A 7414-nucleotide genomic window follows, 5' to 3' on the forward strand; every position below is an offset into this window, starting at 1 on the left:
CAGCAGACAGCTCTGCCTAGCAAGTCCCCTTTCTTGACCTGCATCATGCTGATTCCCTGCACATCCCTTCCTTCCCTTTCCTTCCTCCCCCTTCCCCTATGGCAGGAGCTGTTTACCAGAGTAAACTCTCTTCCTCTCTCACCACCTCCTTCCTCTACCTCCTTCCCCTACCAGAGTGTCCATGACACAGCCTGCTTGAAAGCACCTCCAGAGCACCTGCTCTGAAGTGTTGAAGGAAAATTCTTTTGAATTTAAAATTAGATTTGTTTCTGCTTCACTTGTGTTCCTTTTGTGTTTGATTTCCACAGACAATCAAGGGATTAGGTTTTGTTCTCATAAACACTCATGCAAAGTGAACGCTAAACTGTTCTACTTAGAGTGCTTGCCAGGATTGCATCTTGGTTTCACGCTGAAAATGGTACATTTTATGTAGTATGGGATACTTCATTGATGAACAGCCCTTCAAGCCCTAAAGCAATGGTTTTCAATGTGGTCTGTGGACTCCTGGTGGTCTGCAGATTGTGTGGAAAGGGTCCGCAAAAGATGACGATGATCAATTAAAAGTATGTGAATACCCACACTTACAATTCAAAGGGGTCTGCAATTCCATTTGAAATGTTTATGGGTCTGCAAAAAAAAAGGTTGAAAACCACTGCCCTAAAAATAATAAACAAAAAGAAAGAAAGAAACCTATTTGAGGAACAGTCTCTTTCTCTATGTACATAGAGAAAATCAGATTGCCAGTATCACCAGGTTAAAAACAGTAGAAATACTGCTTGGGTTTGCAAAGGCAAAGGTTTTTCCCAAGTTCATAACTGAAGACTTGGCACAGAGGTAGTTAAAAATAAGGTGGTCAGAGGGAGGGTTGGTAGGAATCTGGTTCAAAAAAGAAGTTCAACCTCTAATCTAGGCAGTAAATTTTAGAGAAGCTGAATTCAAATATTCAGAGAGTATGTGATTCAGGAAGTAAGGGAACTCAATATAGCACTTCTAACCCTTTATCTACTACCTCTTCCTAAACTTGTACCTTGTTCCAAATACCCCAAGGCTAGTAACAATACTGCTGTCGTAACCTCATTGGGTGCATTTACATGTGCAAATAAGCATGACTAAATTTAATAGGCATTAGGCTAATATGCATTAAGAAATTTTTGGCAGGTGTCTACACGTACAGAGATTTGGGACTAACTTTAGCCCCCTTTGGCCACCAGGCAGAGCTCCAACCTCTGGCCACATGGCTGCCAGCACTTTCCCTAACCAGAAGCCGCATGCCCAGTGCAGGGGCAGCATGTGCCAGCTCCCTCCTTCCCCAGCCTGCCTCCACACACCAGGGCTTCTCTAGCCCCTGCCCCTGCCAGCAACACCCAATGCCCCACTGCTCCATCCTGACCCCTCCCAGCTATGACCAGAGCCCTGGGCTTCTGCTGGCCATGGTGCTGGCCCTGCTGGTCCCAGCAGCCTTCCCCTCTCCTCCCACCCAGGCCCCAAGACAGCTGCATACCTTCCAGCAGGTGCCAGGGTCATGTCTACAGGTATGCTTTAACTAATCACAACCGAGCGTGATAATTTAGACACAATTAGCCTTACTTCACCATTTTTAATGTGCGTTAAAGGTGCACACGTGTAAATGCATGCCAATAATGCACATTAAATTAGGCTAGTGTGCATTAATGCATCTCATGTAGACATGCCCATTATTTCTTAATGTTGAGCCAAATAATCATTCTTCTGACAGAAACTGCCACCAGCTCATAGTCTGCACCCTTCTTCTACTGGTCTAGGGCATTCATGTGTCATTTACAAGACTAATCTGAATAACTTCTTGTCACAGAGTTGGTGGAACTTTGCTGAAGACTTCAGTTTTTATACAATCTCTTTGACTGATGGTTAAACCCAGACTAAGGTGCTGCTTCCTAGTAAGGCCAAGCAACATGGCTCCTTTGATCACAGAATTAGTCTTTTGGGTCTAAACAAAGCTCATCTCCTCATGAGGACTTACCCTTCTGCGGAAGGAATTCAACCAACAGTAACCAGACAACACAGGCAGACTTTCCAAAATAAGTCCACATTTATTAATCAATACTTAGATTAGCAAGGCCACACCAAACTTAAGGTAGAACCCACAGGAGCAAAACTGCCAAGCTTGCCAGTTTCCTCTCTCTCCTTTTTTCTCCTGTGCTGCTTCACAGGTAAAAAAATAACCTCCTCACATATGAATTTTCTGTTCAAGGTATTCTGGAGCTTCTATTCTTTTAGGCAGCTGTTCCTATCTTACATGGATAGTCTCATCCAGCTCTGAAAAAAAAACAAACTATTTAATATCAAACAACTATTATCTCTTACCCTCTTAGTTCCCACTGTCAGACCCACTGAAGATAAAGCTACCCCCCCAGTGAATAAAAGCATAAAGGAAGTGGAGAAACTGAGGCACACTATTAAAAAACATTAGAAATAACCCCCCGATTATTCACATCGGAATTCAGGTGAATGATGCTTGATAAGTTCTGCTCCTTAAATGTCTTTAAATGACTGAAACAAAACTTGCAAGGGTGAAATGACATTTGCAGGATGTAAGTATTTACCTTGTAAATGTAAATTTTATCTATTTAAAAAAAATGTAACAGTCTATGTAAATCATTGATGACACGAGGTTAGACAATGAGGGGCAGGGGAGGGGCACAATCCTGCACTACTGCTACCCCTGCTGCTGCTAAACCCTGGCTCTGGCTGGGTTGCAGCCTCACACCCCACCATCGGTGCAGAAATATGGGAGGCAAGTGCGTCCTGGGGCCCCCACCCCAACACATCACCAGTGATAAAAATTATACATAATAAGTACATGCAAAAATCATAATAGTGAATTATGACTCCCCAGCCCAGCCCAGCCCAGCCCCTGGCTTGTTTACGTTTCATTCCATCCAGGAAGAGCACACACCAACTGCTGCAGCTTCCTGAGCCTGACGAAGGGTTTTTGAACCCGAAAGCTTGCTTAATAACTATTCTCCAACCATTTGGGTTGGTCTAATAAAAGATATCAAATTCACCCAAGGAACCTTGTCTGCCAATAGTGAATTCAAGCATTTTGCCAGCTGATGGTGAACTGAATACTGTGGATGAAATTTCTCATTGGCTTTTACGCTTATAAAAACTGAGACATAAAAAATGCATCACCAATACCATAAGGACTGAGAAAACAGGAATGGGATAAACAATATTTTTTTTAATTATATTGGAATTGTAATAACATTAAAATAACATATTAAAATTAAAATAACATATGTAAAACTTCCACATTATCAAAAAACATTATTTTCTGTAAATATTTGGTCAACTAATATTCATAATAAATGACACTACTAAAATCACAATAAGTGTTGCATTGATCATGAAATGTGATAGCATCATAAACTACCCACATATGCTGAAAAGTTTGTTTTGCTTCTGTAGCATAATGACATTCCTCAGTTATCGTAAGCTTATGAAATATGCAATTTCCTATGAGTAATCTTAAAAATTTGTGACCATCTGGATTTGTGATGGACCATCTTAATAGTTCATAACTGTGTCAATATAAAAAGATGTTTTTGTTTCTGACATGGAAATCTTGTTTGCGGTTTTTAGCTTCATAGACTGTCACTCATTTTTACTAAGGCAACTGCAGGTAACTTAAAAATAAATTAAAAGGGGATATAAGGGTTTTTTTTTAATCAGTTTGTGTGAGGTAACAATTGAGTTATATCAGAGAAAGATATATCCTTTATTTTCTGATTACCTTGTACATCTGGGCCATGGAAGGACACACTTGAATAATATATTCTTCAGCCTGAAATATAGAAGACATTTTTCCTTCATCTATTCTTTTCACAGACATACCCATAAGAACAATTTTTGATCCTAATACCCTGGGGCCTGACTGAGATTGAGCACCATGTTAACAATTGTGATAAATAAACTTCACCAATCCCCCTACCATCTGACTTCTGGGTTTGACATGTAAGAAACTGATGCACTGACCCACCCTGGGGTCTCTGTCTCACACTTGCAACCGACTTCTCATGGGGGTGGCCCTTGCACTGGGCTTCAGGCTTACTCCCATTCAACCCTACTCAGTGCACCCCTGGGACTGTCCTTCAGGCCTACTCCCACTTCAGCCCTACTCATCCCCCTCACATGCACAGCCCTTCAAGCCTACTCCGATTTCAGCCCTACTCTGTGTGGGGCCTCCCAATGCTCTACACACTCCCCCCCACACCGAGGTCTTCAGGATCTGCCTCCCTGCTGGGCTTAGGTAGCACTCTTTTTGCCAGGCCCAGCCCCACAGATGCTTCCAACTGCTTCCAAAGCCCATCTGAAGATGAGGGCTTGGGGCTCCCATGCCATTAGGAGCCTCACCAGGCCACTGTTCCCCAGCAGGGTGCAGTTTTAGGTCATGCCCAAGACCAAGAGCCTCCTGCTCTTACTTCTAGATATTCCATGCCTCTCAGCCAGGAAATGTTTCTGTCTGGGCTGTCAGCAGCCAACTGCAGCCTTTATATGCCACGTGTTCCAAAATGGCTGCCCTCATCAGGCACCTGGTCACTGCCTGCCTCTGACCTTAAAGTGACAAGCACCCAGGCATCTTTGTAGGTGCCCTGCTAGCTCTCCCTGACAGGGAAATGTATTGCCACTCACCCAGCACTCGGCTGATCCAGCATAGCACCCAGCCAGCGCCATGCCTAGGCTTTCACAGAACTGATTCAACACAGTGGTTGACGGGTGTGGTTTTCAGCTGTGTCCTGAAGCCCAGTCAGGCTCCCTGGGGCTCTGCCCACTTGATGAAGGCATGGGGGTCCCCGGGTTGGTGTGCAGGAGCCCACCCAAGGATCTCCATGCCCTCTCTGAGTGGCGGCAGTCCAAGGAGCACAACTGGGCTGCAGGGGAGGGGCAAGATACTTGTAGATGATAAATGCCTGTGCTTGACAATGACAGTGGGGCAGGGAAGCATGTTCCCTTGGGTCTGGCAACCAATCAGGGGTGACCCAGCCACTCGGCTGGGCTCAGCTTTTACTCGGCTGGGCTGCTCAGCCATCTCTGGCAGCCCTGGGAGCTAGCTGGGTGGTGTGAAGGAGTGCCCTCTACCTGCTGACATTGGGCAGTATAGGCAGCCTGTATGCCTCCCCTACCAAAGGTTGAATGTGTGTTTTGTTCATTCCTAAACTAACCTCTGCCATTTACAGAAACCCAGGTAGGTTTGATCAATTCTGCCCCGGGCGTTAGAAGTTTTTAACTATAATAAAAAGAAAGAGAGGAAAGAAGCATGGTACTCTAAGTTTTGCATTTAAAGGTCACATCGTCTTTTGTTTCCAAAGGGGCTGTTTCTTTCCTCTCCTGTTTCAGTGCACCTTTATTTTTATATATGCCACCATTCTTGATTTGTGCTTTATGCAGATCACATATCTGAGTGGTATGAAGATGTCATATAAAGGATAGGTTGGGAAGAAAATAAGTGGAGCACACGACAATACAACATAAGTTGTGCTGTAAACAGTCCTAAAGTTAGAAGCACAGGCACCTCGTTTCCCATTTCCAAAGGGCATAGAAATTGTTGCTACCACTGCACTTTTTTATTAGTGTTGCTATCCTGTCTAAAATGCATATAGCATCTTCCTCAGGGTGTTGTTCAACTACATATATCAAAGTTAAAATGATTTTTTTGAATTATTTAAACAAGTATAGAAACAAAACTCTAATACTAGAATAATATGCAGAAATTTAATGCAGTTGAAGTTATTACATATTTACAAGGGGAAAATATACAACAATTCTTATAATTTATCAATATATTTATATATGTCATTATTCAAGCAATCTGGCTAGAGGCACTGGCTTACCGGCTGCGGCTGGTTCAATACACACACACATATATACACTTATACATATTAGGGGTGTGTGAAGCAGTCCCTATTTGCTTCAGATTTGGATGCAGCCTGAATCAGGAACAGTGATTCAATTCATTGATTCAGATCACTGTCCCTGATTCAATTCGATTCATTTGAATCTGAAGAGTCGATGCTGATTCATCATAGAAACAGCTTTAAATGTTTTCTCTACATACTTCAAGGTACCAGCACAGCTCGTGAATGCTGCAATGCTGGGGCGCATGGAGTGTCCCACAGGAGTGTCGGGGGGCCCTCCACATGCTCGGAGGTGAACCTGGAAATGGACCAGGGACCCTGGGTTCCCCCCCACCCCGACCCAGGAGGCACCAGTCATCGAGACAAGGGGCTGGTGGGGGACCCCCGGCACACTCCCCGGTAGACCCAAAAGTGTACTCAAAGTGCTTCTGGTCCTCTTCTGGGTCTGCTGCCAAGTGCACTGGGGAGCCCCCCGTGCTTCTATGGCACACTCCATGTGCCCCACCATCGCAGCATTCACAAGCTGCCTGCTACCTAGAAGTATGTAGAAAAAACACTTAGAGCTGTGTTTATGTCTGAATTCCTGAATCTTTCTGAATCTCTCCGAATTGATTTGGAGAGTTCCAATTCAATCAGAGAGATTAAAGGGTCCTCTGATTCAATTTGGATTCAGAATCTCTGCCAAATCAGATCAGGGACCGAAGCTTTGCACAGTCCTAATACGTGTGTGTGTGTGTGTGTGTGTGTGTACACATGGTGTGCGTGTGTACATACACCATATATATACACACACACACAAACACACACATATACATACACACACATATGCATACTACATATACACATATATATACACACACACACGCATATATATTGTCACTCACCCAGCACTCAGCTGCTCCAGCGTAACACTCAGCCAGCCCCATGCCCCTGTATATATAGTATGTATATGCATATGTACATACATACACACACACCATATATATACATATACCCCACCCAAACACACACACGCTTTATATATTAGCTGAGACTGCCTTCCTATCATTATAGTATAAGAAAACGAGAAAGAAATTATATCTAGATTATGCTTAGTGTACTTAATAAATATAACTGCAATACTGTTTTGGTCCCTGTGTAGTCTTTCATACATTCTCACCCTGCTCCTCCCCCTTGATTCCCCCATTATTTGCCCAGTCCAATTTCCCTCCCATTTGGGTACCCAAGTAATCACTATTTTTTTTATCTTTTACCCCTTTCCTAAAATGTGGAGATTCACCCAACCCTCATATGGAAAGGAATATTTAATCTCTCCAAACCTGAGTAGACATAGTTTTCTGGAGTGACTTGTGCAGAGCCATATTTCAGTTCCCCAATTTCCTTCCATGTTACACTATATACACTATATTTATACCCCTCTCCCACATCCTTACCATTTGCTTTTACCTTGAGAATATGCCTTTACTTACCCCTTTTCTAATTAATTTGGTTGTCAACACTGCTGGTTTATTTTGCCCCCC

The sequence above is a fragment of the Alligator sinensis genome, unplaced genomic scaffold, assembly GCF_000455745.1.
Source record: "Alligator sinensis unplaced genomic scaffold, ASM45574v1 scaffold798_1, whole genome shotgun sequence".
NCBI lineage: Eukaryota > Metazoa > Chordata > Crocodylia > Alligatoridae > Alligator > Alligator sinensis.